Genomic DNA, 25,927 nt, shown 5'->3' with positions numbered 1-25,927 from the left:
TTACTCTCTCCCCCTTCTCTTTACTCTCTCCCCCTCTCTTTACTCTCTCCCCCTCTCTTTACTCTCTCCCTCTCTCTTTACTCTCATATCTTTACTCTCTCACCCCTCTCTTTACTCTCTATCCTCGCTTTACTCTCCCCCTCTCTTTACCTTCTCCTCTCTTTACTCTCTCCCCCTTCTCTTTACTCTCTCCTCTCTTTACTCTCTCCCCCTCTCTTTACTCTCTCACCCCTCTCTGTACTCTCTCCCCCTCTCTTTACTCTTCCCCCTCTCTTTACTCTCCCCCTCTCTTTACTCTCTCCCCCTTCTCTTTACTCTCTCCCCCTCTCTTTACTCTCTCCCCCCTCTCTTTACTCTCTCTCCCCTCTCTTTACTCTCTCCCCCTCTCTTTACTATCTCCCCCTCTCTTTACTCTCTCCCCCTCTCTTTACTCTCTCCCCCTCTCTTTACTCTCTCCCCCTCTCTTTACTCTCCCCCTCTCTCTTTACTCTCTCCCCCTTCTCTTTACTCTCTCCCCCTTCTCTTTACTCTCTCCCCCTCTCTTTACTCTCTCCTCTCTTTACTCTCTTTCCCCTCTCTTTACTCTCTCCCCCTCTCTTTACTCTCTCCCCCTCTCTTTACTCTCTCCCCCTCTCTTTACTCTCTCCCCCTCTCTTTACTCTCTCCCCCTCTCTTTACTCTCTCCCCCTCTCTTTACTATCTCCCCCTCTCTTTACTCTCTCCCCCTCTCTTTACTCTCTCCCCCTCTCTTTACTCTCTCCTCTCTTTACTCTCTCCCCCTCTCTTTACTCTCTCCTCTCTTTACTCTCTCCCCACTCTATATGCATTTGCTGCTGGACAGAACAGGGTCAAAGACACATGGAGAGACACAGAGACCAATGTTTGATTGACACTGCCCAAACCTTTCTCTGTTGACATCAATTCTGGTTTCTGACTTGGTCAAGAACCCTTGGCCTTACTGCACAAGTCTAGGATGCTGGGGACACAGGTCCCCTTCACAGTAATGTGCTTCAGGGTGACTGGGCACCAGTAAGGGTTAGCAACCATTAGCACTGGAAGGACAAGGGCACAGAGGGCTAGCATTTGTTTAGTAGGCCTAATGTTGTCAACCTATTAACACCTTTCCCTATGTGCTGCGTGGATCTGAGGCATAAGGATGGATGGGCTGAACACTTGTCAATCTCTCTCATACCCTATCCATTTCCCCCATCTTTGTGTTTGTTTCTCACTCTCTCTTTCCATCTACCTCCATCCATCCTAATCCTTTGTCTAGTTCATTCTCTCTCTCTCTCTCTGTCTCGTTCCTCATTCCTTCGTGATTCAGAAGAAGACAGTGTTGCCAGTCAGTTTTCCAGCCTACCACTAGTGGGCAGTGGCACAAAGCCTGAAGGGACCTCTTCTCCTCTCCTATTCTCTCTTCTCTTCTCCTATTCTCTCTTTTCTCCTATTCTCTCTCCTCCTATTCTCTCCCTTCTCTTCTCATATTCTCTCTCTTCTCTTCTCATATTCTCTCCCTTCTCTTCTCATATTCTCTCTTCTCTTCTCCTATTCTCTCTCTTCTCTTCTCCTATTCTGTCTCTTATTCTCTCTCGTCTCCTCTCCTATTATCTCCTATTCTCTCTCTTCTCCTATTCTCTTCTCTCTTATTCTCTCACTTCTCCTATTCTCTTCTCTCTCTTATCCTCTCCTTTTCTCTCTACTCTTATCCTCTCCTATTCTCTCTCTTCTCCTCTCCTATTCTCTCTCTTTTCCTCTCCTATTCTCTCTCTTATCCTCTCCTATTCTCTCTCTTATCCTCTCCTATTCTCTCTCTTATCCTCTCCTATTCTCTCTCTTATCCTCTCCTATTCTCTCTCTTATCCTCTCCTATTCTCTCTTCTCATATTCTCTCTCTTCTCTTCTATTCTCTCTCTCCTCTTCTCATCTCCTATTCTCTCTCTTCTCCTCTCCTATTCTGTCTCTTCTCTCCTATTCTGTCTCTTCTCCTCACCTATTCTGTCTCTTTTCCTCTCCTATTCTGTCTCTTCTCCTCTCCTATTCTGTCTCTTCTCCTCTCATATTCTCTCTCTTCTCTCCTATTCTGTCTCTTCTCTCCTATTCTGTCTCTTCTCCTCACCTATTCTGTCTATTTTCCTCTCCTATTCTCTCTCTTCTCCTCTCCTATTCTCTGTCTTCTCCTCTCCTATTCTCTCTCTTCTCTTCTCCTCTCCTATTCTCTCTTCTCCTCTCCTGTTATGTCTCCTCTCCTATCTTCTCCTTTCCTCTCCTATTTTCTCCTCTCCTATTCTCTGTCTTATCATCTCCTATTCTGTCTCTTCTCTTCTCCTATTCTGTCTCTTCTCTTCTCCTATTCTTTCTCTTATCCAATTCTTTCTTTTCTCCTCCTCTCTTTTCTTCTTCTCCTCTCCTATTCTCTCCTCTCTCTCTTCTCCTCTCCTATTTTCTTCTCCTCTCCTATTCTCTCCCCCTCTCTCTCTTCTCCTCTCCTATTCTCTCACATTTTCCTTTTTTCTCCCTTCTTCCTCTCCTCGTCCTCTCTGGTCGTAAGGTCCATGTGAACTACTCCATGGTGGCTCTGCCAACAAAGACATCCCTGAGCCTGTAGCTGGGGCCTGTAGCTGAGCCTCTTTAATAGAACCTGGCCCATTACTTTACCACTTCTCCCTCTCAGTGCAGATTGCTATTATGCCCAAAAGAGTAGAAAAGAAGACAGCTCCTTCCCTCCCAGCTCATCTCCAAGCCCAGGTGGTGCTGTGCCGTGCGGGGCCGTATGTGCAGCTCTAACACACAGGAAGAAAACTCACTAATTCCAGAGCCAACAGCCTAAGGAACTCCTAACTATAGAATCCCATCCGCTTTCTAATAAAGGGTTCCTAATTAAGAGTTGCCGTCGACATGTGTGGTTTGACGATTTATATGCATTTCTAGTCAAATATGTAGACTAATGGATTTTCTAGGATTGTCCGTTAGATGTATTTTTTACAGGTGATGTTTGAGTTATTATAATGAACAGATGTGAAATTACCTGGGATATGTGTTCCTTTAGTTCTGTAATGTGCTTATTACTTCGATAGGAAATAAGAAAAACAAATATCTTTCATTTAATCTGGTTTGTTTCATTGGCAATGCTCTCTTTTTGGTCTTAATATTGTGATTAAATTAATTTGTACTTCAAATTCTATTGTACATCTTCCTTAAAAAGATTTTTGAAGTATTTCATTTATTTAATTAATTAATTTAATTTAAGTTTTTCATTCACAAACTTTTTCTAGGAGTTTAAGTGTTTCAGTCAAAGATTTAGTTAAGTAGTTATGACCTAAAACACCGAAACAGTTGCTAATAAAGTAAGCCCTTCATTTATTCTATAAATCTATAAAATACTCATCTATAAAATACTCACACTGCTGCAATTTGTTCAGATTTGTCTCATTTGGTTTGGACTATCTGAAAGTTTGATTCTAATATGCCTGAGGAGAGGAGGGGGCTCTGGCTAAATGAGTCGATCGTTGACAGGGTGTGAGAATACCAATCATTTGCAACGTGTGAAACTGTCATTTTGCTGTTGTCAACACACACCAGGTGCTCAGGGCAGGTTTGACGTCGATGGGTGGAGGAGGGACACACACATTGTGTTAACACATATTAAAAGGAGGAGGGACACATTGTGTTAACACATATTAAAAGGAGGAGGGACACATTGTGTTAACACATATTAAAAGGAGGAGGGACACACACATTGTGTTAACATATATTAAAAGGAGGAGGGACACACACATTGTGTTAACACATATTAAAAGGAGGAGGGACACATTGTGTTAACACATATTAAAAGGAGGAGGGACACATTGTGTTAACACACATTAAAAGGAGGAGGGACACATTGTGTTAACACACATTAAAAGGAGGAGGGACACACACATTGTGTTAACACATATTAAAAGGAGGAGGGACACATTGTGTTAACACATATTAAAAGGAGGAGGGACACATTGTGTTAACACATATTAAAAGGAGGAGGGACACATTGTGTTAACACATATTAAAAGGAGGAGGGACACATTGTGTTAACACATTAAAAGGAGGAGGGACACACACATTGTGTTAACACATATTAAAAGGAGGAGGGACACACATTGTGTTAACACATTAAAAAAAGGAGGAGGGACACACACATTGTGTTAACACATTAAAAGGAGGAGGGACACACACATTGTGTTAACACATTAAAAGGAGGAGGGACACACACATTGTGTTAACACATTAAAAGGAGGAGGGACACATTGTGTTAACACATTAAAAGGAGGAGGGACACACACATTGTGTTAACACATTAAAAGGAGGAGGGACACACACATTGTGTTAACACATTAAAAAGGAGGAGGGACACACACATTGTGTTAACACATTAAAAAGGAGGAGGGACACACACATTGTGTTTACACATTAAAAGGAGGAGGGACACACACATTGTGTTAACACATTAAAAGGAGGAGGGACACATTGTGTTAACACATTAAAAGGAGGAGGGACACACACATTGTGTTAACACATTAAAAGGAGGAGGGACACACACATTGTGTTAACACATTAAAAGGAGGAGGGACACACACATTGTGTTAACACATTAAAAGGAGGAGGGACACACATTGTGTTAACACATATTAAAAGGAGGAGGGACACATTGTGTTAACACATTAAAAGGAGGAGGGACACACATTGTGTTAACACATATTAAAAGGAGGAGGGACACACATTGTGTTAACACATATTAAAAGGAGGAGGGACACACACATTGTGTTAACACATATTAAAAGGAGGAGGGACACACATTGTGTTAACACATTGTGTTAACACACATTAAAAGGAGGAGGGACACACACATTGTGTTAACACATTAAAAGGAGGAGGGACACATTGTGTTAACACATTAAAAGGAGGAGGGACACACACATTGTGTTAACACATATTAAAAGGAGGAGGGACACATTGTGTTAACACATTAAAAGGAGGAGGGACACATTGTGTTAACACATATTAAAAGGAGGAGGGACACATTGTGTTAACACACATTAAAAGGAGGAGGGACACATTGTGTTAACACACATTAAAAGGAGGAGGGACACATTGTGTTAACACATATTAAAAGGAGGAGGGACACATTGTGTTAACACATATTAAAAGGAGGAGGGACACACACATTGTGTTAACACATATTAAAAGGAGGAGGGACACACATTGTGTTAACACATTAAAAGGAGGAGGGACACATTGTGTTAACACATTAAAAGGAGGAGGGACACACACATTGTGTTAACACATATTAAAAGGAGGAGGGACACATTGTGTTAACACATTAAAAGGAGGAGGGACACATTGTGTTAACACACATTAAAAGGAGGAGGGACACACACATGGTGTTAAAACATATTAAAAGGAGGAGGGACACATTGTGTTAACACATATTAAAAGGAGGAGGGACACATTGTGTTAACACATATTAAAAGGAGGAGGGACACATTGTGTTAACACATATTAAAAGGAGGAGGGACACACACATTGTGTTAAAACATATTAAAAGGAGGAGGGACACATTGTGTTAACACATATTAAAAGGAGGAGGGACACATTGTGTTAACACACATTAAAAGGAGGAGGACACATTGTGTTAACACACATTAAAAGGAGGAGGGACACACACATTGTGTTAAAACATATTAAAAGGAGGAGGGACACATTGTGTTAACACATATTAAAAGGAGGAGGGACACATTGTGTTAACACATATTAAAAGGAGGAGGGACACATTGTGTTAACACACATTAAAAGGAGGAGGGACACACACATTGTGTTAACACATATTAAAAGGAGGAGGGACACATTGTGTTAACACATATTAAAAGGAGGAGGGACACATTGTGTTAACACACATTAAAAGGAGGAGGGACACATTGTGTTAACACATATTAAAAGGAGGAGGGACACATTGTGTTAACACACATTAAAAGGAGGAGGGACACAATGTGTTAACACACATTAAAAGGAGGAGGGACACAATGTGTTAACACATATTAAAAGGAGGAGGGACACATTGTGTTAACACATATTAAAAGGAGGAGGGACACATTGTGTTAACACACATTAAAAGGAGGAGGGACACATTGTGTTAACACATATAAAAGGAGGAGGGACACATTGTGTTAACACATATTAAAAGGAGGAGGGACACATTGTGTTAACACATATTAAAAGGAGGAGGGACACATTGTGTTAACACACATTAAAAGGAGGAGGGACACATTGTGTTAACACACATTAAAAGGAGGAGGGACACAATGTGTTAACACATATTAAAAGGAGGAGGGACACACACATTGTGTTAACACACATTAAAAGGAGGAGGGACACATTGTGTTAACACATATTAAAAGGAGGAGGGACACACACATTGTGTTAACACACATTAAAAGGAGGAGGGACACATTGTGTTAACACATTAAAAGGAGGAGGGACACATTGTGTTAACACACATTAAAAGGAGGAGGGACACATTGTGTTAACACACATTAAAAGGAGGAGGGACACATTGTGTTAACACACATTAAAAGGAGGAGGGACACAATGTGTTAACACATATTAAAAGGAGGAGGGACACATTGTGTTAACACATATTAAAAGGAGGAGGGACACATTGTGTTAACACACATTAAAAGGAGGAGGGACACATTGTGTTAACACATATTAAAAGGAGGAGGGACACATTGTGTTAACACATATTAAAAGGAGGAGGGACACATTGTGTTAACACATATTAAAAGGAGGAGGGACACATTGTGTTAACACACATTAAAAGGAGGAGGGACACACACATTGTGTTAACACATATTAAAAGGAGGAGGGACACATTGTGTTAACACATATTAAAAGGAGGAGGGACACATTGTGTTAACACACATTAAAAGGAGGAGGGACACATTGTGTTAACACATATTAAAAGAAGGAGGGACACATTGTGTTAACACATTAAAAGGAGGAGGGACACATTGTGTTAACACATATTAAAAGGAGGAGGGACACATTGTGTTAACACATATTAAAAGGAGGAGGGACACATTGTGTTAACACATATTAAAAGGAGGACGGACACATTGTGTTAACACACATTAAAAGGAGGAGGGACACACACTGTGTTAACACATTAAAAGGAGGAGGAACACACACATTGTGTTAACACATATTAAAAGGAGGAGGGACACACACATTGTGTTAACACATTAAAAAGGAGGAGGGACACATTGTGTTAACACACATTAAAAGGAGGAGGGACACACACATTGTGTTAACACATATTAAAAGGAGGAGGGACACACACATTGTGTTAACATATATTAAAAGGAGGAGGGACACACACATTGTGTTAACACACATTAAAAGGAGGAGGGACACACACATTGTGTTAACATATATTAAAAGGAGGAGGGACACATTGTGTTAACACATATTAAAAGGAGGAGGGACACACACATTGTGTTAACATATATTAAAAGGAGGAGGGACACATTGTGTTAACACACATTAAAAGGAGGAGGGACACACACATTGTGTTAACACATATTAAAAGGAGGAGGGACACATTGTGTTAACACATATTAAAAGGAGGAGGGACACATTGTGTTAACATATATTAAAAGGAGGAGGGACACACACATTGTGTTAACACATATTAAAAGGAGGAGGGACACATTGTGTTAACACACATTAAAAGGAGGAGGGACACATTGTGTTAACACATTAAAAGGAGGAGGGACACATTGTGTTAACACACATTAAAAGGAGGAGGGACACACATTGTGTTAACACATATTAAAAGGAGGAGGGACACACATGTGTTAACACATATTAAAAGGAGGAGGGACACATTGTGTTAACACATATTAAAAGGAGGAGGGACACATTGTGTTAACACATTAAAAGGAGGAGGGACACACACATGTGTTAACACATATTAAAAGGAGGAGGGACACACATTGTGTTAACACATTAAAAGGAGGAGGGACACACATTGTGTTAACACATTAAAAGGAGGAGGACACACACATTGTGTTAACACATTAAAAGGAGGAGGGACACACACATTGTGTTAACACATTAAAAGGAGGAGGGACACATGTGTTAACACATTAAAAGGAGGAGGACACACACATTGTGTTAACACATTAAAAGGAGGAGGGACACACACATTGTGTTAACACATTAAAAGGAGGAGGGACACACACATTGTGTTAACACATTAAAAGGAGGAGGGACACACACATTGTGTTTACACATTAAAAGGAGGAGGGACACACACATTGTGTTAACACATTAAAAGGAGGAGGGACACATTGTGTTAACACATTAAAAGGAGGAGGGACACACACATTGTGTTAACACATTAAAAGGAGGAGGACACACACATTGTGTTAACACATTAAAAGGAGGAGGGACACACACATTGTGTTAACACATTAAAAGGAGGAGGGACACACATTGTGTTAACACATATTAAAAGGAGGAGGGACACATTGTGTTAACACATTAAAAGGAGGAGGGACACACATTGTGTTAACACATATTAAAAGGAGGAGGGACACATTGTGTTAACACATTAAAAGGAGGAGGGACACACACATTGTGTTAACACATATTAAAAGGAGGAGGACACACATTGTGTTAACACATTAAAAGGAGGAGGGACACATTGTGTTAACACACATTAAAAGGATGAGGGACACATTGTGTTAACACATATTAAAAGGAGGAGGGACACATTGTGTTAACACACATTAAAAGGAGGAGGGACACATTGTGTTAACACATTAAAAGGAGGAGGGACACACACATTGTGTTAACACATATTAAAAGGAGGAGGGACACATTGTGTTAACACATATTAAAAGGAGGAGGGACACATTGTGTTAACACACATTAAAAGGAGGAGGGACACACACATTGTGTTAAAACATATTAAAAGGAGGAGGGACACATTGTGTTAACACATATTAAAAGGAGGAGGGACACATTGTGTTAACACATATTAAAAGGAGGAGGGACACATTGTGTTAACACATATTAAAAGGAGGAGGGACACACACATTGTGTTAAAACATATTAAAAGGAGGAGGGACACATTGTGTTAACACATATTAAAAGGAGGAGGACACATTGTGTTAACACACATTAAAAGGAGGAGGGACACATTGTGTTAACACACATTAAAAGGAGGAGGGACACACACATTGTGTTAAAACATATTAAAAGGAGGAGGGACACATTGTGTTAACACATATTAAAAGGAGGAGGGACACATTGTGTTAACACACATTAAAAGGAGGAGGGACACACACATTGTGTTAACACATATTAAAAGGAGGAGGGACACATTGTGTTAACACATATTAAAAGGAGGAGGGACACATTGTGTTAACACACATTAAAAGGAGGAGGGACACATTGTGTTAACACATATTAAAAGGAGGAGGGACACATTGTGTTAACACACATTAAAAGGAGGAGGGACACAATGTGTTAACACACATTAAAAGGAGGAGGGACACAATGCGTTAACACATATTAAAAGGAGGAGGGACACATTGCGTTAACACATATTAAAAGGAGGAGGGACACATTGTGTTAACACATATTAAAAGGAGGAGGGACACATTGTGTTAACACATATTAAAAGGAGGAGGGACACATTGTGTTAACACATATTAAAAGGAGGAGGGACACATTGTGTTAACACACATTAAAAGGAGGAGGGACACATTGTGTTAACACACATTAAAAGGAGGAGGGACACAATGTGTTAACACATATTAAAAGGAGGAGGGACACACACATTGTGTTAACACACATTAAAAGGAGGAGGGACACATTGTGTTAACACATATTAAAAGGAGGAGGGACACACACATTGTGTTAACACACATTAAAAGGAGGAGGGACACATTGTGTTAACACATTAAAAGGAGGAGGGACACATTGTGTTAACACACATTAAAAGGAGGAGGGACACATTGTGTTAACACACATTAAAAGGAGGAGGGACACATTGTGTTAACACACATTAAAAGGAGGAGGGACACAATGTGTTAACACATATTAAAAGGAGGAGGGACACATTGTGTTAACACATATTAAAAGGAGGAGGGACACATTGTGTTAACACACATTAAAAGGAGGAGGGACACATTGTGTTAACACATATTAAAAGGAGGAGGGACACATTGTGTTAACACATATTAAAAGGAGGAGGGACACATTGTGTTAACACATATTAAAAGGAGGAGGGACACATTGTGTTAACACATTATTAAAAGGAGGAGGGACACACACATTGTGTTAACACATATTAAAAGGAGGAGGGACACATTGTGTTAACACATATTAAAAGGAGGAGGGACACATTGTGTTAACACACATTAAAAGGAGGAGGGACACATTGTGTTAACACATATTAAAAGGAGGAGGGACACATTGTGTTAACACATATTAAAAGAAGGAGGGACACATTGTGTTAACACATTAAAAGGAGGAGGGACACATTGTGTTAACACATATTAAAAGGAGGAGGGACACATTGTGTTAACACATATTAAAAGGAGGAGGGACACATTGTGTTAACACATATTAAAAGGAGGAGGACACATTGTGTTAACACACATTAAAAGGAGGAGGGACACACACTGTGTTAACACATTAAAAGGAGGAGGAACACACACATTGTGTTAACACATATTAAAAGGAGGAGGGACACACATTGTGTTAACACATTAAAAGGAGGAGGGACACATTGTGTTAACACACATTAAAAGGAGGAGGGACACACACATTGTGTTAACATATATTAAAAGGAGGAGGGACACATTGTGTTAACACATATTAAAAGGAGGAGGGACACACACATTGTGTTAACATATATTAAAAGGAGGAGGGACACACACATTGTGTTAACACACATTAAAAGGAGGAGGGACACACACATTGTGTTAACACATATTAAAAGGAGGAGGGACACACATTGTGTTAACACATATTAAAAGGAGGAGGGACACACATTGTGTTAACACATATTAAAAGGAGGAGGGACACATTGTGTTAACACATTAAAAGGAGGAGGGACACACATTGTGTTAACACATATTAAAAGGAGGAGGACACATTGTGTTTACACATTAAAAGGAGGAGGGACACACACATTGTGTTAACACATATTAAAAGGAGGAGGGACACACATTGTGTTAACACATATTAAAAGGAGGAGGGACACATTGTGTTAACACACATTAAAAGGAGGAGGGACACACATTGTGTTAACACATATTAAAAGGAGGAGGGACACATTGTGTTTACACATTAAAAGGAGGAGGGACACACACATTGTGTTAACACATATTAAAAGGAGGAGGGACACACACATTGTGTTAACACATATTAAAAGGAGGAGGGACACATTGTGTTAACACATTAAAAGGAGGAGGGACACACACATTGTGTTAACACATATTAAAAGGAGGAGGGACACATTGTGTTTACACATTAAAAGGAGGAGGGACACACATTGTGTTAACACACATTAAAAGGAGGAGGGACACATTGTGTTTACACATTAAAAGGAGGAGGGACACACACATTGTGTTAACACACATTAAAAGGAGGAGGGACACACACATTGTGTTAACACATATTAAAAGGAGGAGGGACACACACATTGTGTTAACACATATTAAAAGGAGGAGGGACACACACATTGTGTTAACACATATTAAAAGGAGGAGGGACACATTGTGTTTACACATTAAAAGGAGGAGGGACACACACATTGTGTTAACACATATTAAAAGGAGGAGGGACACATTGTGTTTACACATTAAAAGGAGGAGGGACACATTGTGTTAACACATTAAAAGGAGGAGGGACACACACATTGTGTTAACACATATTAAAAGAAGGAGGGACACATTGTGTTAACACATTAAAAGGAGGAGGGACACATTGTGTTAACACATATTAAAAGGAGGAGGGACACATTGTGTTAACACATATTAAAAGGAGGACGGACACATTGTGTTAACACACATTAAAAGGAGGAGGGACACACACTGTGTTAACACATTAAAAGGAGGAGGAACACACACATTGTGTTAACACATATTAAAAGGAGGAGGGACACACATTGTGTTAACACATTAAAAGGGAGGAGGGACACATTGTGTTAACACACATTAAAAGGAGGAGGGACACACACATTGTGTTAACATATATTAAAAGGAGGAGGGACACATTGTGTTAACACATATTAAAAGGAGGAGGGACACATTGTGTTAACATATATTAAAAGGAGGAGGGACACATTGTGTTAACACACATTAAAAGGAGGAGGGACACACACATTGTGTTAACACATATTAAAAGGAGGAGGGACACACATTGTGTTAACACATATTAAAAGGAGGAGGGACACACATTGTGTTAACACATATTAAAAGGAGGAGGGACACATTGTGTTAACACATTAAAAGGAGGAGGGACACACATTGTGTTAACACATATTAAAAGGAGGAGGGACACATTGTGTTTAACACATTAAAAGGAGGAGGGACACACACATTGTGTTAACACATATTAAAAGGAGGAGGGACACACTGTGTTAACACATATTAAAAGGAGGAGGGACACATTGTGTTAACACATTTAAAAGGAGGAGGGACACACATTGTGTTAACACATATTAAAAGGAGGAGGGACACATTGTGTTTACACATTAAAAGGAGGAGGGACACACACATTGTGTTAACACATATTAAAAGGAGGAGGGACACACACATTGTGTTAACACATATTAAAAGGAGGAGGGACACATTGTGTTAACACATTAAAAGGAGGAGGGACACACACATTGTGTTAACACATATTAAAAGGAGGAGGGACACATTGTGTTTACACATTAAAAGGAGGAGGGACACACACATTGTGTTAACACACATTAAAAGGAGGAGGGACACATTGTGTTTACACATTAAAAGGAGGAGGGACACACACATTGTGTTAACACATTAAAAGGAGGAGGGACACATTGTGTTAACACACATTAAAAGGAGGAGGGACACACACATTGTGTTAACACATATTAAAAGGAGGAGGGACACACACATTGTGTTAACACATATTAAAAGGAGGAGGGACACATTGTGTTAACACATTAAAAGGAGGAGGGACACATTGTGTTAACACATATTAAAAGGAGGAGGGACACATTGTGTTTACACATTAAAAGGAGGAGGGACACACACATTGTGTTAACACATTAAAAGGAGGAGGGACACACACATTGTGTTAACACATTAAAAGGAGGAGGGACACATTGTGTTAACACACATTAAAAGGAGGAGGGACACATTGTGTTAACACATATTAAAAGGAGGAGGGACACACACATTGTGTTAACACATTAAAAGGAGGAGGGACACATTGTGTTAACACACATTAAAAGGAGGAGGGACACATTGTGTTAACACATATTAAAAGGAGGAGGGACACATTGTGTTAACACATATTAAAAGGAGGAGGGACACATTGTGTTAACACATTAAAAGGAGGAGGGACACACACATTGTGTTAACACACATTAAAAGGAGGAGGGACACATTGTGTTAACACACATTAAAAGGAGGAGGGACACATTGTGTTAACACATATTAAAAGGAGGAGGGACACATTGTGTTTACACATTAAAAGGAGGAGGGACACACACATTGTGTTAACACATATTAAAAGGAGGAGGGACACATTGTGTTAACACACATTAAAAGGAGGAGGGACACACACATTGTGTTAACACATATTAAAAGGAGGAGGGACACACACATTGTGTTAACACATTAAAAGGAGGAGGGACACATTGTGTTAACACATTAAAAGGAGGAGGGACACACACATTGTGTTAACACATTAAAAAGGAGGAGGGACACATTGTGTTAACACACATTAAAAGGAGGAGGGACCCACACATTGTGTTAACACATTAAAAAGGAGGAGGGACACATTGTGTTAACACATTAAAAGGAGGAGGGACACACACATTGTGTTAACACATTAAAAGGAGGAGGGACACATTGTGTTAACACATTAAAAGGAGGAGGGACACATTGTGTTAACACATTAAAAGGAGGAGGAACACACACATTGTGTTAACACACATTAAAAGGAGGAGGGACACACACATTGTGTTAACACATATTAAAAGGAGGAGGGACACACACATTGTGTTAACACATTAAAAGGAGGAGGGACACACACATTGTGTTAACACATTAAAAGGAGGAGGGACACACACATTGTGTTAACACATTAAAAGGAGGAGGGACACATTGTGTTAACACATTAAAAGGAGGAGGGACACACACATTGTGTTAACACATTAAAAGGAGGAGGGACACATTGTGTTAACACACATTAAAAGGAGGAGGGACACATTGTGTTAACACATATTAAAAGAAGGAGGGACACATTGTGTTAACACATTAAAAGGAGGAGGGACACATTGTGTTAACACATATTAAAAGGAGGAGGGACACATTGTGTTAACACATATTAAAAGGAGGAGGGACACATTGTGTTAACACATATTAAAAGGAGGAGGGACACACACATTGTGTTAACACATATTAAAAGGAGGAGGGACACACATTGTGTTAACACATTGTGTTAACACATATTAAAAGGAGGAGGGACACACACATTGTGTTAACACATTAAAAGGAGGAGGGACACATTGTGTTAACACATATTAAAAGAAGGAGGGACACATTGTGTTAACACATTAAAAGGAGGAGGGACACATTGTGTTAACACACATTAAAAGGAGGAGGGACACATTGTGTTAACACATATTAAAAGAAGGAGGGACACATTGTGTTAACACATTAAAAGGAGGAGGGACACATTGTGTTAACACATATTAAAAGGAGGAGGGACACATTGTGTTAACACATATTAAAAGGAGGAGGGACACATTGTGTTCACATATATTAAAAGGAGGAGGGACACATTGTGTTAACACATATTAAAAGGAGGAGGGACACATTGTGTAAACACATATTAAAAGGAGGAGGGACACACACTGTGTTAACACATATTAAAAGGAGGAGGGACACATTGTGTTAACACATATTAAAAGGAGGAGGGACACATTGTGTTAACACATTAAAAGGAGGAGGGACACATTGTGTTAACACACATTAAAAGGAGGAGGGACACATTGTGTTAACATATATTAAAAGGAGGAGGGACACACACATTGTGTTAACACATATTAAAAGGAGGAGGGACACATTGTGTTAACACATTAAAAGGAGGAGGGACACATTGTGTTAACACATTAAAAGGAGGAGGGACACATTGTGTTAACACATTAAAAGGAGGAGGGACACATTGTGTTAACACATTAAAAGGAGGAGGGACACATTGTGTTAACACACATTAAAAGGAGGAGGGACACACACATTGTGTTAACACACATTAAAAGGAGGAGAGACACACACCTTGTGTTAACACATATTAAAAGGAGGAGGGACACATTGTGTTAACACATTAAAAGGAGGAGGGACACATTGTGTTAACACATTAAAAGGAGGAGGGACACACACATTGTGTTAACACATTAAAAGGAGGAGGGACACATTGTGTTAACACACATTAAAAGGAGGAGGGACACACACATTGTGTTAACACATTAAAAGGAGGAGGGACACATTGTGTTAACACATTAAAAGGAGGAGGGACACATTGTGTTAACACATTAAAAGGAGGAGGGACACATTGTGTTAACACACATTAAAAGGAGGAGGGACACACACATTGTGTTAACACATTAAAAGGAGGAGGGACACACACATTGTGTTAACACATTAAAAGGAGGAGGGACACACATTGTGTTAACACATTAAAAGGAGGAGGGACACACACATTGTGTTAACACATTAAAAGGAGGAGGGACACACACATTGTGTTAACACATTAAAAGGAGGAGGGACACACACATTGTGTTAACACATTAAAAGGAGGAGGGACACACACATTGTGTTAACACATTAAAAGGAGGAGGGACACATTGTGTTAACACATTAAAAGGAGGAGGGACACACACATTGTGTTAACACATTAAAAGGAGGAGGGACACATTGTGTTAACACACATTAAAAGGAGGAGGGACACATTGTGTTAACACATATTAAAAGAAGGAGGGACACATTGTGTTAACACATTAAAAGGAGGAGGGACACATTGTGTTAACACATATTAAAAGGAGGAGGGACACATTGTGTTAACACATATTAAAAGGAGGAGGGACACATTGTGTTAACACATATTAAAAGGAGGAGGGACACACACATTGTGTTAACACATATTAAAAGGAGGAGGGACACATTGTGTTAACACATATTAAAAGGAGGAGGGACACACACATTGTGTTAACACATATTAAAAGGAGGAGGGACACATTGTGTTAACACATATTAAAAGGAGGAGGGACACATTGTGTTAACACATTAAAAGGAGGAGGGACACATTGTGTTAACACACATTAAAAGGAGGAGGGACACATTGTGTTAACACATATTAAAAGAAGGAGGGACACATTGTGTTAACACATTAAAAGGAGGAGGGACACATTGTGTTAACACATATTAAAAGGAGGAGGGACACATTGTGTTAACACATATTAAAAGGAGGAGGGACACATTGTGTTCACATATATTAAAAGGAGGAGGGACACATTGTGTTAACACATATTAAAAGGAGGAGGGACACATTGTGTAAACACATATTAAAAGGAGGAGGGACACACACTGTGTTAACACATATTAAAAGGAGGAGGGACACATTGTGTTAACACATATTAAAAGGAGGAGGGACACATTGTGTTAACACATTAAAAGGAGGAGGGACACATTGTGTTAACACACATTAAAAGGAGGAGGGACACATTGTGTTAACACATATTAAAAGAGGAGGGACACATTGTGTTAACACATTAAAAGGAGGAGGGACACATTGTGTTAACACATATTAAAAGGAGGAGGGACACATTGTGTTAACACACATTAAAAGGAGGAGGGACACATTGTGTTAACACATATTAAAAGGAGGAGGGACACACATTGTGTTAACACATATTAAAAGGAGGAGGGACACATTGTGTTAACACATATTAAAAGGAGGAGGGACACATTGTGTTAACACATTAAAAGGAGGAGGGACACACATTGTGTTAACACATATTAAAAGGAGGAGGGACACATTGTGTTTAACACATTAAAAGGAGGAGGGACACACACATTGTGTTAACACATATTAAAAGGAGGAGGGACACACATTGTGTTAACACATATTAAAAGGAGGAGGGACACATTGTGTTAACACATATTAAAAGGAGGAGGGACACATTGTGTTAACACATTAAAAGGAGGAGGGACACACACATTGTGTTAACACATATTAAAAGGAGGAGGGACACATTGTGTTAACACATATTAAAAGGAGGAGGGACACATTGTGTTTACACATTAAAAGGAGGAGGGACACACACATTGTGTTAACACATATTAAAAGGAGGAGGGACACATTGTGTTAACACATTAAAAGGAGGAGAGACACACACCTTGTGTTAACACATATTAAAAGGAGGAGGGACACATTGTGTTAACACATTAAAAGGAGGAGGGACACATTGTGTTAACACATTAAAAGGAGGAGGGACACACACATTGTGTTAACACATTAAAAGGAGGAGGGACACATTGTGTTAACATTAAAAGGAGGAGGGACACACACATTGTGTTAACACATTAAAAGGAGGAGGGACACATTGTGTTAACACATTTAAAAGGAGGAGGGACACACACATTGTGTTAACACATTAAAAGGAGGAGGGACACATTAAAAGGAGGAGGGACACATTGTGTTAACACATTAAAAGGAGGAGGGACACACACATTGTGTTAACACATTAAAAGGAGGAGGGACACACACATTGTGTTAACACATTAAAAGGAGGAGGGACACACACATTGTGTTAACACATTAAAAGGAGGAGGGACACACACATTGTGTTAACACAAAAGGAGGAGGGACACACACATGTGTTACACATTAAAAGGAGGAGGGACACACACATTGTGTTAACACATTAAAAGGAGGAGGGACACACACATTGTGTTAACACATTAAAAGGAGGAGGGACACATTGTGTTAACACATTAAAAGGAGGAGGGACACACACATTGTGTTAACACATTAAAAGGAGGAGGGACACATTGTGTTAACACACATTAAAAGGAGGAGGGACACATTGTGTTAACACATATTAAAGGAGGAGGGACACATTGTGTTAACACATTAAAAGGAGGAGGGACACATTGTGTTAACACATATTAAAAGGAGGAGGGACACATTGTGTTAACACATATTAAAAGGAGGAGGGACACATTGTGTTAACACATATTAAAAGGAGGAGGGACACATTGTGTTAACACATATTAAAAGGAGGAGGGACACATTGTGTTTACACATTAAAAGGAGGAGGGACACACACATTGTGTTAACACATATTAAAAGGAGGAGGGACACACATTGTGTTAACACATATTAAAAGGAGGAGGGACACATTGTGTTAACACATTAAAAGGAGGAGGGACACATTGTGTTAACACATTAAAAGGAGGAGGGACACATTGTGTTAACACACATTAAAAAGGAGGAGGGACACATTGTGTTAACACATATTAAAAGGAGGAGGGACACATTGTGTTAACACATATTAAAAGGAGGAGGGACACATTGTGTTAACACATATTAAAAGGAGGAGGGACACATTGTGTTAACACATATTAAAAGGAGGAGGGACACATTGTGTTAACACATATTAAAAGGAGGAGGGACACATTGTGTTAACACATATTAAAAGGAGGAGGGACACATTGTGTTAACACATATTAAAAGGAGGAGGGACACATTGTGTTAACACATTAAAAAGGAGGAGGGACACAATGTGTTAACACATTAAAAAGGAGGAGGGACACAATGTGTTAACACATTAAAAAGGAGGAGGGACACATTGTGTTAACACATTAAAAGGAGGAGGGACACATTGTGTTAACACATATTAAAAGGAGGAGGGACACATTGTGTTAACACATTAAAAGGAGGAGGGACACACACATTGTGTTAACACATATTAAAAGGAGGAGGGACACATTGTGTTAACACATATAAAAGGAGGAGGGACACATTGTGTTAACACATTAAAAGGAGGAGGGACACATTGTGTTAACACATTAAAAGGAGGAGGGACACACACATTGTGTTAACACATTAAAAGGAGGAGGGACACATTGTGTTAACACATTAAAAGGAGGAGGGACACACACATTGTGTTAACACATTAAAAGGAGGAGGGACACACATTGTGTTAACACATTAAAAGGAGGAGGGACACACATTGTGTTAACACATTAAAAGGAGGAGGGACACACACATTGTGTTAACATTAAAAGGAGGAGGGACACACATTGTGTTAACACATTAAAAGGAGGAGGAGGGACACACACATTGTGTTAACACATTAAAAAAACACATTAAAAGGAGGAGGGACACACACATTGTGTTAACACATTAAAAGGAGGAGGGACACACACATTAAAAGGAGGAGGGACACACACATTGTGTAACACATTAAAAGGAGGAGGGACACACACATTGTGTTAACACATTAAAAGGAGGAGGGACACACACATTGTGTTAACACATTAAAAGGAGGAGGGACACACACATTGTGTTAACACATTAAAAGGAGGAGGGACACACATTGTGTTAACACATTAAAAGGAGGAGGACACACACATTGTGTTAACACATTAAAAGGAGGAGGGACACATTGTGTTAACACATTAAAAAAAGGAGGAGGGACACACACATTGTGTTAACACATTAAAAGGAGGAGGGACACATTGTGTTAACACATTAAAAGGAGGAGGGACACATTGTGTTAACACATATTAAAAGGAGGAGGGACACATTGTGTTAACACATTAAAAGGAGGAGGGACACATTGTGTTAACACATATTAAAAGGAGGAGGGACACATTGTGTTACACATATTAAAAGGAGGAGGGACACATTGTGTTAACACATATTAAAAGGAGGAGGGACACACACATTGTGTTAACACATATTAAAAGGAGGAGGGACACACATTGTGTTAACACATATTAAAAGGAGGAGGGACACATTGTGTTAACACATATTAAAAGGAGGAGGGACACATTGTGTTAACACATATTAAAAGGAGGAGGGACACATTGTGTTAACACATTAAAAGGAGGAGGGACACATTGTGTTAACACATTAAAAGGAGGAGGGACACACACATTGTGTTAACACATATTAAAAGAAGGAGGGACACATTGTGTTAACACATTAAAAGGAGGAGGGACACATTGTGTTAACACATATTAAAAGGAGGAGGGACACATTGTGTTAACACATATTAAAAGGAGGAGGGACACATTGTGTTAACACATATTAAAAGGAGGAGGGACACATTGTGTTAACACATATTAAAAGGAGGAGGGACACATTGTGTTAACACATATTAAAAGGTGGAGGGACACACACATTGTGTTAACACATATTAAAAGGAGGAGGGACACATTGTGTTAACACATATTAAAAGGAGGAGGGACACATTGTGTTAACACATTAAAAGGAGGAGGGACACATTGTGTTAACACACATTAAAAGGAGGAGGGACACATTGTGTTAACACATATTAAAAGGGAGGGACACATTGTGTTAACACATTAAAAGGAGGAGGGACACACATATTAAAAGGAGGAGGGACACATGTGTTAACACATATTAAAAGGAGGAGGGACACATTGTGTTAACACATATTAAAAGGAGGAGGGACACATTGTGTTAACATATATTAAAAGGAGGAGGGACACATTGTGTTAACACATATTAAAAGGAGGAGGGACACATTGTGTTAACACATATTAAAAGGAGGAGGGACACACACTGTGTTAACACATATTAAAAGGAGGAGGGACACATTGTGTTAACACATATTAAAAGGAGGAGGGACACATTGTGTTAACACATTAAAAGGAGGAGGGACACATTGTGTTAACACACATTAAAAGGAGGAGGGACACACATTGTGTTAACATATATTAAAAGGAGGAGGGACACATTGTGTTAACACATTAAAAGGAGGAGGGACACATTGTGTTAACACATATTAAAAGGAGGAGGGACACATTGTGTTAACACATATTAAAAGGAGGAGGGACACACATTGTGTTAACACATATTAAAAGGAGGAGGGACACATTGTGTTAACACATATTAAAAGGAGGAGGGACACATTGTGTTAACACACATTAAAAGGAGGAGGGACACACACATTGTGTTAACACATATTAAAAGGAGGAGGGACACATTGTGTTAACACATTAATTAAAAGGAGGAGGGACACATTGTGTTAACACATATTAAAAGGAGGAGGGACACACACATTGTGTTAACACATATTAAAAGGAGGAGGGACACATTGTGTTAACACATATTAAAAGGAGGAGGGACACATTGTGTTAACACATATTAAAAGGAGGAAGGTTAGGAGGGACACATTGTGTTAACACATTAAAAGGAGGAGGGACACATTGTGTTAACACATTAAAAGGAGGAGGGACACATTGTGTTAACACATATTAAAAGGAGGAGGGACACATTGTGTTAACACATATTAAAAGGAGGAGGGACACATTGTGTTAACACATATTAAAAGGAGGAGGGACACATTGTGTTAACACATATTAAAAGGAGGAGGGACACACATTGTGTTAACACATATTAAAAGGAGGAGGGACACATTGTGTTAACACATATTAAAAGGAGGAGGGACACATTGTGTTAACACACATTAAAAGGAGGAGGGACACACATTGTGTTAACACATATTAAAAGGAGGAGGGACACATTGTGTTAACACACATTAAAAGGAGGAGGGACACATTGTGTTAACACATATTAAAAGGAGGAGGGACACACACATTGTGTTAACACATATTAAAAGGAGGAGGGACACATTGTGTTAACACACATTAAAAGGAGGAGGGACACATTGTGTTAACACATATTAAAAGGAGGACGGACACATTGTGTTAACACACATTAAAAGGAGGAGGGACACACACTGTGTTAACACATTAAAAGGAGGAGGGACACACATTGTGTTAACACATATTAAAAGGAGGAGGGACACATTGTGTTAACACATATTAAAAGGAGGAGGGACACATTGTGTTAACACACATTAAAAGGAGGAGGGACACATTGTGTTAACACATATTAAAAGGAGGAGGACACATTGTGTTAACACACATTAAAAGGAGGAGGGACACACACTGTGTTAACACATTAAAAGGAGGAGGGACACACACATTGTGTTAACACATTAAAAAGGAGGAGGGACACATTGTGTTAACACACATTAAAAGGAGGAGGGACACATTGTGTTAACACATTAAAAGGAGGAGGGACACATTGTGTTAACACACATTAAAAGGAGGAGGGACACACACATTGTGTTAACACACATTAAAAGGAGGAGGGACACACACCTTGTGTTAACACACATTAAAAGGAGGAGGGACACATTGTGTTAACACATTAAAAGGAGGAGGGACACACACATTGTGTTAACACATTAAAAGGAGGAGGGACACACACATTGTGTTAACACATATTAAAAGGTGGAGGGACACATTGTGTTAACACATATTAAAAGGAGGAGGGACACACACATTGTGTTAACATATATTAAAAGGAGGAGGGACACATTGTGTTAACACATTAAAAAGGAGGAGGGACACATTGTGTTAACACATTAAAAGGAGGAGGGACACATTGTGTTAACACATATTAAAAGGTGGAGGGACACATTGTGTTAACACATATTAAAAGGAGGAGGGACACACACATTGTGTTAACATATATTAAAAGGAGGAGGGACACATTGTGTTAACACATTAAAAAGGAGGAGGGACACATTGTGTTAACACATTAAAAAGGAGGAGGGACACACACATTGTGTTAACACATATTAAAAGGTGGAGGGACACATTGTGTTAACACATATTAAAAGGAGGAGGGACACACACATTGTGTTAACATATATTAAAAGGAGGAGGGACACATTGTGTTAACACATTAAAAAGGAGGAGGGACACATTGTGTTAACACATATTAAAAGGAGGAGGGACACATTGTGTTAACACATTAAAAAGGAGGAGGGACACATTGTGTTAACACATTAAAAAGGAGGAGGGACACATTGTGTTAACACATTAAAAAGGAGGAGGGACACATTGTGTTAACACACATTAAAAGGAGGAGGGACACATTGTGTTAACACATTAAAAAGGAGGAGGGACACATTGTGTTAAAACATATTAAAAGGAGGAGGGACACATTGTGTTAACACATATTAAAAAGGAGGAGGGACACATTGTGTTAACACATATTAAAAGGAGGAGGGACACATTGTGTTAACACACATTAAAAAGGAGGAGGGACACATTGTGTTAACACACATTAAAAAGGAGGAGGGACACACACATTGTGTTAACACATATTAAAAGGAGGAGGGACACATTGTGTTAACACATTAAAAGGAGGAGGGACACATTGTGTTAACACATATTAAAAGGAGGAGGGACACATTGTGTTAACACACATTAAAAAGGAGGAGGGACACATTGTGTTAACACACATTAAAAGGAGGAGGGACACATTGTGTTAACACATATTAAAAGGAGGAGGGACACATTGTGTTAACACATATTAAAAGGAGGAGGGACACATTGTGTTAACACACATTAAAAGGAGGAGGGACACATTGTGTTAACACATATTAAAAGGAGGAGGGACACATTGTGTTAACACATATTAAAAGGAGGAGGGACACATTGTGTTAACACATATTAAAAGGAGGAGGGACACATTGTGTTAACACATATTAAAAGGAGGAGGGACACATTGTGTTAACACATATTAAAAGGAGGAGGGACACATTGTGTTAACACATTAAAAAGGAGGAGGGACACAATGTGTTAACACATTAAAAAGGAGGAGGGACACATTGTGTTAACACACATTAAAAGGAGGAGGGACACATTGTGTTAACACATATTAAAAGGAGGAGGGACACATTGTGTTAACACATTAAAAAGGAGGAGGGACACATTGTGTTAACACATATTAAAAGGAGGAGGGACACATTGTGTTAACACATATTAAAAGGAGGAGGGACACATTGTGTTAACACATATTAAAAGGAGGAGGGACACATTGTGTTAACACATATTAAAAGGAGGAGGGACACATTGTGTTTTCACATATTAAAAAGGAGGAGGGACACATTGTGTTAACACACATTAAAAGGAGGAGGGACACATTGTGTTAACACATATTAAAAGGAGGAGGGACACATTGTGTTTTCACATATTAAAAGGAGGAGGGACACATTGTGTTAACACATATTAAAAGGAGGAGGGACACATTGTGTTATCACATATTAAAAGGAGGAGGGACACATTGTGTTAACACACATTAAAAGGAGGAGGGACACATTGTGTTAACACATATTAAAAGGAGGAGGGACACATTGTGTTAACACATTAAAAGGAGGAGGGACACATTGTGTTAACACATTAAAAGGAGGAGGGACACATTGTGTTAACACACATTAAAAAGGAGGAGGGACACATTGTGTTAACACATATTAAAAGGAGGAGGGACACATTGTGTTAACACACATTAAAAGGAGGAGGGACACATTGTGTTAACACATATTAAAAGGAGGAGGGACACATTGTGTTAACACATATTAAAAGGAGGAGGGACACATTGTGTTAACACATATTAAAAGGAGGAGGGACACACACATTGTGTTAACACACATTAAAAGGAGGAGGGACACATTGTGTTAACACACATTAAAAGGAGGAGGGACACATTGTGTTAACACATATTAAAAGGAGGAGGGACACATTGTGTTAACACATATTAAAAAGGAGGAGGGACACATTGTGTTAACACATATTAAAAGGAGGAGGGACACATTGTGTTAACACATATTAAAAGGAGGAGGGACACATTGTGTTAACACATATTAAAAGGAGGAGGGACACATTGTGTTAACACACATTAAAAGGAGGAGACGTGCTGCCGTCTGTAGACGGGGTGCTTGATGGCGACTCTGGGAGGAATCAGAAAAACATTTCCTCTCTAACTCCTACACTCGTCTTCTAAAAAGCCTTTTTGACAGGACAGATCTGTGTGTGTGTGTACGTACAGAGGGGGAGTGTGTGTGTGTGTGTACGTACAGAGGGGGTGTGTGTGTGTGTGTGTGTGTGTGTGTGTGTGTGTGTGTGTGTGTGTGTGTGTGTGTGTGTGTGTGTGTGTGTGTGTGTGTGTGTGTGTGCGTACAGAGGGGAGTGTGTGAAGTGTAGCCAAAGTGGAACAGGAATCCCTCCGTTTCCTCCTTTCGTTTCAGAGTGCTTGGATAATAAACACACTTAATTAAAAATGACTTCAGAGTTGAAGAAGTCACTTAGGCCCTGTGAAAACTTCCCCAGACCACAATAGATTCTGCCTATTTCAATTCACATGAACTTTTTTTTAAACATTTTACAGCATATTTTAACAATTTGAATTTATTTCTATGCATTAACGTTTAGTTTCTGTTATTAATTTCACATCTTAACATTACGAAACATTCATTGCTGTGTACATGATCATATTTTTCTTGTGTTTGGTA

The 25,927-nt window shown here is 39.3% G+C and overlaps 1 protein-coding gene across 4 annotated transcripts in view; it reads left to right on the top strand.

The window, feature by feature from the left end:
- The window catches only part of LOC112247110 (cotranscriptional regulator FAM172A homolog), a 347,725-nt gene that overhangs the window by 134,478 nt on the left and 187,320 nt on the right, over nucleotides 1-25,927 (top strand). The gene's annotated exons all lie outside the window — the stretch shown is intronic.

The sequence above is a fragment of the Oncorhynchus tshawytscha genome, linkage group LG04 (genome assembly GCF_018296145.1).
Source record: "Oncorhynchus tshawytscha isolate Ot180627B linkage group LG04, Otsh_v2.0, whole genome shotgun sequence".
Taxonomy (NCBI): Eukaryota; Metazoa; Chordata; class Actinopteri; order Salmoniformes; family Salmonidae; genus Oncorhynchus; species Oncorhynchus tshawytscha.
The sequence above is the reverse complement of the archived record's forward strand: the minus strand, read 5'-3'. Positions and strand labels throughout refer to the sequence as shown.